Below are 10,437 nucleotides of genomic sequence, written 5' to 3'. Positions count from 1 at the left end.
TCCTGGCTAGTTAGAGATGGTTTGAAACTGCCCAAACTCACCAAAGACATTTGCAACCAGCATCAGTCAATCTTTCAAGATCACCCTGGTGACTCATAGGAACTGGACACATTAGTCTCCTGAACACTGTTATGGACAACCTGCTGCAGGAAAATTGCAGGATCGGTTAAAAAAAAAAGTTTTGTATTTTCTTTGAGCAGTTGTTATCGTAAAAGTGAAATGTTTTGGAAGCATTGGAGAAGGATGTTTCAGTGGGTGGTGTAAGTTGAAGTAAGTAAGCTGGGTAACAAGACCTTCAGGCACACATTTACCTTATGTCAACCATAAGTTAGATAGAAGAGAACTGCATTCTATTGGACTGACTAGTTTTTGAGCCTTGGTCCAGGCTGTTCCCTTTAAATCAAATACCATTAATGAATTATCTATTTTACAAGTCAACCTCCTGTCATTTCATACAGAAAAGCACAACCAAACTGTAGTTTTCATGTTGAGCTAGATGCCAGAGAATACCCATACTTAAGCATGCTGCTCTTGCAGTGAAATTTCTCAACATTCATTCCTGAAAGGGTTGAGTTAGTTGAGCCGATTTCATTGAGGTTCAGAAAAATGAGAGGTGATCTCATGAGAATAAGCGAAAGAGCAGGATAGGAGATTCAGGCTTTTGAGCCCATTCCGCCATTAAATGTAATGACTGATCTTCAACCTTATTTTCCTGCATCATCCCTGTATCCCTTTTTGTTTTTCACATGTCAAACTCTATCAATCTCAGTCTTCAGCCTACTCAATGAACCTCCATGGCCTTCTGGCCAAAGGATTCCAAAGATTCACCGTCCTTGGATCAAGACACTTCTCCACAATTCAATCCTAAATCGCCTGCTCCTTACTCTTAGACATTGTCTGCTGATTGTAGCCACCTCAGCCAAGAAAGCAACCTTCCAGCATCTACCCTGAAGAGCAATGTAAGCATTTGATAGATAATAAATGTGGATGCTAGCAATCTGAAACAAACAAAAACAAATTTTTGGTGAAACTTTGCAGGTCTGGCAGTTTCTGAAGAGAGAAAAACAGTGTTAATATTTCAGATCTAATGACTCCTGGGACCCTTGATGCTATCAGAGCTGCTGAGTTTTGCCAGAAATGTCTGTTCTTTGTTAAAAAAATTCTGTAAGTTTGAATGAGATCACCTCCCATTCTTCCAAAGTGCAAAGACTAAGGACGTGGTCTGTTGAATTTTTCTACATAGGACTATCTCTTCTTCCAGGAATTAGAGCATGAATGTTCATTGCACTCCCTCTATGGCCAATCCACATGCCTGTACATGAGGAGATCAAACTTGCGCGTAACTATGGTCTTATAAAGCACTATATAATTGTACAGTAGGAAGACATTTTTACTCCTGAGTTCAAATCTCCTTGTCAAAGGCCAATATTCCTTCAAAGTGCAACACTTTCCGGTCTTTTGCCATTTAAGAAATACTCTGTATATACTGCATGTTATTTTCACAAAGTGCATAACCTCACATTTCTCCACATTGTATTCCATCTGGCATTTCTTTGCCTATTGACAGCCTCTCCAACGTGTCTTTGTATCCATTTCACAGTTCTAACTTCCCTCTAGTTTTGTGTAATCTGTCAACCTGGAAGTATTACATTCAATCACCAGGTCCAATCTATTGCTATGAATCGTGAATAGTGGGGTCCAAGTACTGATGCTTGGAGTACTCCACATGTCACAGCCTGCTAACCTGAGAATAACCTATACATTCCTACTCTCTGTTTTCAGAGCATTAATCAATTTTCAATCCATACCAGTATATTCTCCCCAAATTCTGCACACTATAATTATGTTTAGTAACCTTCTTTGTTGGACCTTACGAAAAGCTTTCTAAAAATACCACATCCAGTTGTTTCTGTTTATCAATTCTGATAGCTACATCTTCAAAAAACTGCGAACAGGTTTTTTTCAAGGTGATTTCCCTTTATGTATCCATGATGGCTGTGTCCAATTCTCATTTGATTTGTCGACTGTCCCCTTGTCACTTTTTTATATATACCCTAGCACTTTCTTATGACAAACGGATCTATAATCCCCTATTTTCTGTCTGTCGCTCCTTTTTTGCATAACGTGTTTGCATTTGTGGACAGATCTTTCTTGTTATTTTTCTGTACTCTTGATTGTAAACTGAAATGGGAAAAGAGCTGATTTTAAAAATGCAGTATTATGGAAATGATTACTATACTTTTTAAAAAGTGAAATATACCATGGCTAATACACCAGGACAGAGACTAGGGATTTCAGTGGTGAGTAACTCACCCCTTGACTCCCCAAAGTTTGTCCACCATCCACAGAGCACAGGTCACGAGAGTGATTGAATTCTGTCTGCTTGCCTGGGTGAGTGCAGATCATAAGATGCTTGACACCAACCAGGTTGATGCAACTTGATTGACTGAAATCCAATCTAACACCTTCAACATTCATTCCCTCCACCACTGTTACATAGTGGCAACAGTTTGTACTGTCTACAGGATGCTGTGCAACAATTCACCATCAACTACTTCCTAACAGCACTGTAAGGTACTTATACCAAATGTACTTCAGCTTTCCAAAAGAGCAGTTATAGATGGACAGTAAATGCTGGTCCAGTCACTGATGCTCACATCTCATGGAAGAATTTTAAAAATCCTCGTGCTTTCCATTTTATGGGTAACTTTAACACATCTTTCTTTGATTAATACGGTCTTGATTCCTTTCATTAATATTATTGGAAGATTTTCCGTAATGGTTATTTAGCATTCAAGAAATGTATTTTTGTTGTAAACTCTGTATTAGTTCTTTAAATGTTAGCCATTGCCTGACTGCCATCATGTCTTTTAATGCAATTTTCCAATAATACCATAGCCACGTTTTTCTCTGTAAAGATCTTTGTTTTTTGAGTTTTTCTAAAATTGTGGCCTGAAGTGAGGAAGAATTATTTTAAAGCCCGTGTTTTAAAGGGTTGCTGCATTTTGAAAAGTAAGTAACCCAACACTCATGGCAAACATAGTTTAAACAGCTTTTTGGACAGACAATAACTGAAGTTATTACGGAAGACTCAGAACCAAGGGGAATTGTATAGATGCAACTGTGTGGCAACGGAAGTTGTTTGGTGTCTATGGACTAGTGCCGTTTGCCTGCCAATTGGTCCTCAGGTAACTGAACAATTTGGTGATGGGCACAAGATAGAGAGAACTGTTTTGATGTCCATCAGCACAGAAGCTGTTTCTCTGTTCTCTGCAGTCAAAACCTATTTTAAACCTGAAGAACACCAGTTCATCTTTCCTTCAGTTGTGACTTTTAACTGATAAATCAGCAACTTTGTGTCTCTTGCGAACTAGTGGAAGTATCTGGAGAAAGATGACTGAAAAGCAATATTCTGACCAGCATCGGAATCATAAGGAACATCTGAGCAAGGCACTGCACAGCCTCACAGCTTTCCTCCAACCACAGTTCATCTTTCTTGGTATGTGTGTGTGTGTCTCAAAGGTGAATATTTCAGAGGATTAAAGTTTTTAATTTGTGGCGTTCTATTGTTTACCTGGTGTTAGAGTCTAATTACTTGTAATAAATGGTCATTTATAAGCACAGAAACTTGGTGTGTGCTTTCTGTCAACCTGGATCTGAAAATCAGGTAAACTTGGAATTTTGTGTACTTACTTTAAAACCTTCAACTTTTGTGATGACTCATGTTATGTATTTACGTGGATTGGTGGACTGTCTCATTTAAGTGTAAAAAATGAGGTCTGCAGATGCTGGAGATCACAGCTGAAAATGTGTTGCTGGTCAAAGCACAGCAGGCCAGGCAGCATCTCAGGAATAGGGAATTCGACGTTTCGAGCATAAGCCCTTCATCAGGAATGAGAGAGAGTAGCCAAGCAGGCTAAGATAAAAGGTAGGGAGGAGGGACTTGGGGGAGGGGCGATGGAGGTGGGATAGGTGGAAGGAGGTCAAGGTGAGGGTGATAGGCCAGAGTGGGGTGGGGGCGGAGAGGTCAGGAAGGAGATTGCAGGTTAGGAGGGCGGTGCTGAGTTGAGGGAACCGACTGAGACAAGGTGGGGGGAGGGGAAATGAGGAAACTGGAGAAATCTGAATTCATACCTTGTGGTTGGAGGGTTCCCAGGCGGAAGATGAGGCGCTCCTCCTCCAGCCGTCGTGTTGTTATGTTTTGCCGGTGGAGGAGTCCAAGGACCTGCATGTCCTATGCAATTGGTAACTAGCTTAATCTAACCTTGCTGCTGACAGAGTGAACACCCCCTTAATAAAGCTCCCACTGTTTCACGTATCATATTGCTGGTTTTTCTTGGAACACAGTGTGCTATCCCAGTGAATCATGGCACTTCATACCTTATCAGTTTCCTTTGTTGAGATGTACGTCCCTAGTTTCTGAATGAATTACATCATTTTCAAAATTAATGGAAAATTCCATCATATTATGTTCATTCTTCCCTAAAAGCTTCTATACAAAACCATTAGTAATCAGTCCTTTTTTTATTGCACATTACTAGATCAAAAATAACCTATCCATTAGTTGGTTCTGCAGATCTGCTGCAGAAACCATTTTGCATTTATTCCAAGAATTCATCTTCCTCGACATCAGTACTAATTAGATTTGGATTTCATTGAACCGTACTGAATTTTGTAGGGACTTGATAGGGTAGACACCTAGCCATTGGGGAGCAAACCTGCATGATAGAAGGTTAATTATTAGGTGGTGAGGCAACATCTATTCACTTTTTTGGGCTGTGGATGTTCAGTCATTGAATATATTAAAGGCTGAAATGGATTGATGTTTGGTCTCTTAGGGAATCATGAGGTATGGGGACTGAACAAAGCCAAAGAGTCATTATGATGCTATTGAATTGTGGAAAAGGCTTAACAGGCCATTTAGTCCATTCCTGCTCCTATTTCTTATATTCTTTATTTATGTTCTCACTACACATTCACATGCCCTTCTTTATTCAGTCTCTGTTGTCATTACACCCTCAGGCCAGTCATGCCTTACCCTCTATCTGATACCAGAATATTAATGTGTTGGAGGAAAGTGATGTTGGTGAAGAACATATCCCAAAATGCCAGAAATTGAACAGCTACGTGCCATTGAATTCTTGACCTTCTGGGGTTTGATGATCAGCAAAATATGCCGAAGCTTCCAAAAGTAATTCACGTGGAGGTTCTCAGGCTGGGGGCAGGTTGCTGGGTCAGAAAAGAAAGCACGCTTTTGGATTTTAACTTCTTCTTTTTGAAAAGATCATTGGAAATATCAGTTTGTTGCAAGGATGCTTCTTGCAGATGGTCACCTAATGATTTATATTTATAGAGGCATATTGACATATCAACCTTTAGAAGTGTTACCTTCATGGGTTAGATTGCCATTAGTGATGATTAAGGCTGGTGTACAGCATTGAAGTTGGCCAAGATGCATGGTATGATATTCACACTTCCTATGCCTGCTTTTAGGGAGATGATATTACAATTGATAACCCAAATGCCATTTGTGTTTTCATTTTCATAAAATATCAAATGTTAATTCTGTAATATAGGAATATATAAAAGTAACCAGAATCCATTAATTTTGATATCAAGAAAACAGTTGAATTTGCAGGACTATATTCTAGAGTACATTAAAAAAAACAAATATATCAACTATTAGTGCACACAGAGAAGGACCCATTTTGTAAGAAGTTTCTATGTGGCTCCTGCTAGGCCTTTCCATCCTTGTATGCAAAAATATCACAGTCAAACCTGTCAGTAATAGCAGGATTTGTCTCTGAATCAGATGGTCATGGGTTCAAAATGTGTTTAGTGCAGAGGATGGAGTTGTAGACAGGAAATTTGAAACTAAGATTTCCTGAATGTCCAGCAACTTTTAACCGCAGAATGTCTTAAATATTTTTTCAATCAACCCTGAAGAACCATCAATCTGGTTCATTAAAAGGCTGCAGTCAAGCTGAGAACAAGTAACTCTAGTCATTTGAGGTGATGGGAGTGGTGCTCAGGTATGTCCTGTCCACAAAAAAAACAACTAGTCAAATCCAGCTCAGTCATTTACTGTCCCATCAGTCTACTCTCAACCATAGGCAAATTGATAGGGTAGTTAACAATTCGATCAAAACCACTTACTCAGCAATAATCTGTATGCTAGTGCTCAAATTGGGTTCCATTGGCCCCATATGCCTCCTGAACTCATTACCACCTTGGTCCAATCATGAAAACAAAGTGCTGACTTCCAGAGATAGAGTCAGAGAGATGTACAGAATGGAAACAAACCCTTCGGTCCAACCCGTCCATGCCGACCAGATATCCCAACCCAATCTAGTCCCACCTGCCAGCACCCGCCTAAATCCCTCCAAACCCTTCCTATTCATATACCCATCCAAATGCCTTTTAAATGTTGCAATTGTACCAGCCTCCACCACTTCCTCTGACAGCTCATTCCATATTCGTACCACCCTCTGTGTGAAAAACTTGCCCCTTAGGTCTCTTATATCTTTCCCCTCTCACTCTAAACCTATGCCCTCTAGTTCTGGACTCCCCGACCTCAGGGAAAAGACTTTGTCTACTTATCCTATCCATGCCCCTCATAATTTTGTAAAACTCTATAAGGTCACCCCTCAGCCTTCGACACATCAGGAAAAACAGCCCCAGCCTCTTCAGCCTCTCCCTTTCGCTCAAATCCTCCAATCCTGGCAACATCTTTGTAAATCATTTCCTTGTCAATATTGCCACGAATATCCATTTTAAATATCAGATACTTTCAACAAATTATCAGCATAAAATGAATGTGGACTGCTGATAAATTTAGGAAAGAGGTAGAATTTGATAAGTCTCCTAAATTGTGCTTGGGGTTGGTGATTAACCTGTGGCTGATCATAGAGTTGCAGGCAGCATCCGAATGTCTAGCATTGAACATATTACTGAGTAGCTACTCACTTAGGAGAGCCTGCAGTTTGATATAAGCTTGCAACACTTGAGTCAGATTGCATCTCCTATCGGTAAACTGGATTCTGGATATAATGGATGTGCAAAAGTCTCTACTACACCATTTGTAAATCCAGACCTTCACTTAGGCGGTGCTACATTCTTGGAAACAGTGTGAGCTTCAAAGTACCAGCTATTAGAATGACTAATACCAGAACATGGCCAGATAGTGTGATTATATGTGAGGTGTGCAGGGTGGCCACCTCCTTGGAGCGTTCAATTAAGAAAGTTCTTTACTTACCTGATGCTCCACAAATCAAGCTCAGACAGCTGGAGAACCTTCCAACACAAGTGGTTCCCCCAAGATACTTAAAGTGTCCTGACATTTCCAAATGGCACAGGAATTCCTAACACCATGTCTCAGCTAGTCCATGGTCTAAAATTAATCTGTATTATCCATCTTTTAGAACCCAGTTACTACTTTATTTCCCTTAAGGGAAAAAATACTCAAATTCGAAAGATTTGAGTCATTTGACAGTAGTTAACAGTTCTAACAAGCCACATGATTGGGCTGCCAGTAATCAGCTAGTTTGTGGGCACTTTTGGAATACTGCATATAATTCTGATAAACTGAATTGATACAAAAAAAATTTACAATGATGTTACTAAGACCAGAGGGTTTGAGTTATGAGGAGAGACCGCACAGGCTGAGACTTTTTTTTCTGGAGCATAGGAGGCTGAGGGGTGACCTTATAGAAGTTTATATTATCATGAGAGGCATGGATAATGTGAAGAACCAAAGTCTTTTCCCTAGGGTAGGAGAGTTCAAAACCAGAGGGCATAGGTTTCAGCTGAGAGGAGAAAGATATAAAAGGGTCCTGAGGGACAACTTTTTCACACAGAGTGGAGAATTTATAGAACGAACTGCCAAAGGAAGTGGTAGATGCAAATAGAACTACACCATTTAAAAGACATTTAGATAGGTACGTGAACATGAATATGGGCCTAACGCAGGCAGATGGGACTAGTTCAGTTTGGGAAATGGACGAGTTGGACCAAAAGTCTGTTCCATGCTCTATAACTCATATCTCTCTATGAAAGAGACCGTAAGTTCAGTTGAAATTAGGTTACACACTACGTGCAAAAAAAACCCTAGGCTTTAGCAGGAGTTAATTTCTTAAAATTTCTTGAATTTCCTCCTTCACTATATGTATAATACACTGCAGAAGTTCTCCACAGAACAGGATTCCTGTTAGCATTGGTCATTTTCTGGAACTTGTGTGATATGAAAGTCACTTGTCACTTTTCAGCCTAATCCTTACTATTGTAGGATGCAAGCATGGACTGAATATGAATGGAAGTTACTAATGTCAGTGACCATCCCATTTCTAACCTTATGATGAAGGGAGGTAGGTGAAAATAATTGTGTGTGGGACATTGTCCTGAGGAGCGTATGGAGTTGTTGTGGCACAGTGTTGCTATCCCTACCTTGTGAGCTAAACAGCCCGAATTCAAATCCCTTACGCTCCAGTTATGTGTCCTAATGTACCTGAACAAGTTAATTAAAAACCTGTCCTGAGGAACTCCTGCAGTGATGTTCTGGGGCTGAGATGATTGACTTACAATTCACCATCATCTTCCTTTCTGCTGGGTATGTTTCCAGTCAATACAAAGATTTCCAATAATTATCAATGAGTCCAATGTTTCTGTCAATAAACTGTGGTCTATTAGCACTCTTCTGGTTTTGATTTCAAGTTTTCAATACTCATGCTTGTTTTATATTGGAAGCATTTTCATGCTAATCAGAAGAAGTTTAATATTGGGGTATCAGACACTATTGACAGTTACAAGTGCCCCAGGGATTAGGCGTCTGTCTACATGGATTCGAGCATGAAAGGGCATTGTTTAATTACATAGTCCCAAATTCTTCTGATTGCTGCTCAACTAATTGCTTTTTTGTGTTTATTTTTCAACATTTTGATTAGAAATATGTCTTTAAATCTCTTCCATTATAAATTTCATTGCATGTAAAGTAAAATATTATTATTCTGCGATTTTGGAACCATGTGACTTGCTGAAGCTTATTTCTTCAGTAATTTGTGATCTGTGGGAACTGCAAAGTAAGGCAGTTCTGCTACTTGTTACCACCAGGGGGAATCACACAGCTATCTGAAGCTCCATGCATACGCCTCTGTGTAAATCGAAGCTTTCAGCTACATCAGCTATGTTTGTGATCCGAGCCTCCATTGCTTTCCTCCTTGGTTTCAAATATCAACCCACATGTTCCTCGAGGCTTTACCCAAGTAACTTTGCCAGTAATGTGACAAGAACAGGACTGGACCGTGACTCTACCATTGAATGTCAAGTCATCTTTGCTCAGATAGTCACTGTCTTCAACATCTCTGGGGACACTTTGTTCCTAGGCCCCCCAAGTGGAACAATTCTCAATCCCACACAGTCCACTTCTGTCTCCTTCCTAAGATCCTCAAATAGAACTGCTCTGATAAGACCAGCCATTGCAATTTATTCTAAGAAGAACATAATTACATTGGAGGCAGTACAGTGAAGGTTCACTTTTTTGGCCGCTGGGATGAGGCGATTGTGCTATGATGAGAGGTGCAGTAAACCTGGCTTATATTCTCTGGAGATTAGAAGAATGATTTCACTGAAACATATCACATTTTGAAGAGACTTGCCAGGTTAGACACTGAAAGGTTGTTTCCCCTTGCTAGGGAATTTAGGGCAGTTTCAGGATCAGTGGTTGATAATTTAGGACTGAGATGTGGAGAGATTTCTTCACTCCAAAGGTTGTGAATCTTTGGAATTCTCTACCCTAGAAGGTTGTGGATTCTTAATTATTCAGTGCACTTAAGGCTGTGATAGACAGATCTCTCAGGGAATCAAAGGTTAAGAACCGCAAACAGGAAACTGTAGTTGATGTTGCAGATCAGCTGTGTTTGCATTGAATGGCCTGCTCGTATTTTCCATACTTTTATCTTATTCCTATCCCAACTCTTTTTTTTCTCTCCTCATCCAATCTCTTCAAGTCCACACCGGTGAGTCTTTTTTTTGTGTTCTGAAGAAGGGTCACTGGACCCGAAACGTTAACTCAGCTTTCTGTCCACAGATGCTGTCAGACCTGCTCAGATTTCCCAGCAATTTCTGATTTTGCTTCTGATTTCCAGCATCGGTAGTCCTTTGGATTTTGTAAATCATTCAACATCCTCCAGTTTCTTGGCCCTGATAATTTTCTCACTGGGATATCCAATACCTCACCACCTCCATTCCCCATCAGGATGGTGTGAGATCTCTCTGAATGATACATGAATCGATGCATTTACCAATCCCCATCCACCATCAGTATTTCTTCACCACCATTTCCACATTTTTGAATTTGTTCTCACTTTGAGCAATTTCTCCTTCAATTCTGTCACTTCCTCCTCGAGCTGTAGGCACTCACCTTGCTTCTTACTACATCTGCCC

This window comes from Hemiscyllium ocellatum, chromosome 20 (genome assembly GCF_020745735.1).
Source record: "Hemiscyllium ocellatum isolate sHemOce1 chromosome 20, sHemOce1.pat.X.cur, whole genome shotgun sequence".
Lineage (NCBI taxonomy): Eukaryota > Metazoa > Chordata > Chondrichthyes > Orectolobiformes > Hemiscylliidae > Hemiscyllium > Hemiscyllium ocellatum.
The sequence above is the reverse complement of the archived record's forward strand: the minus strand, read 5'-3'. Positions refer to the sequence as shown.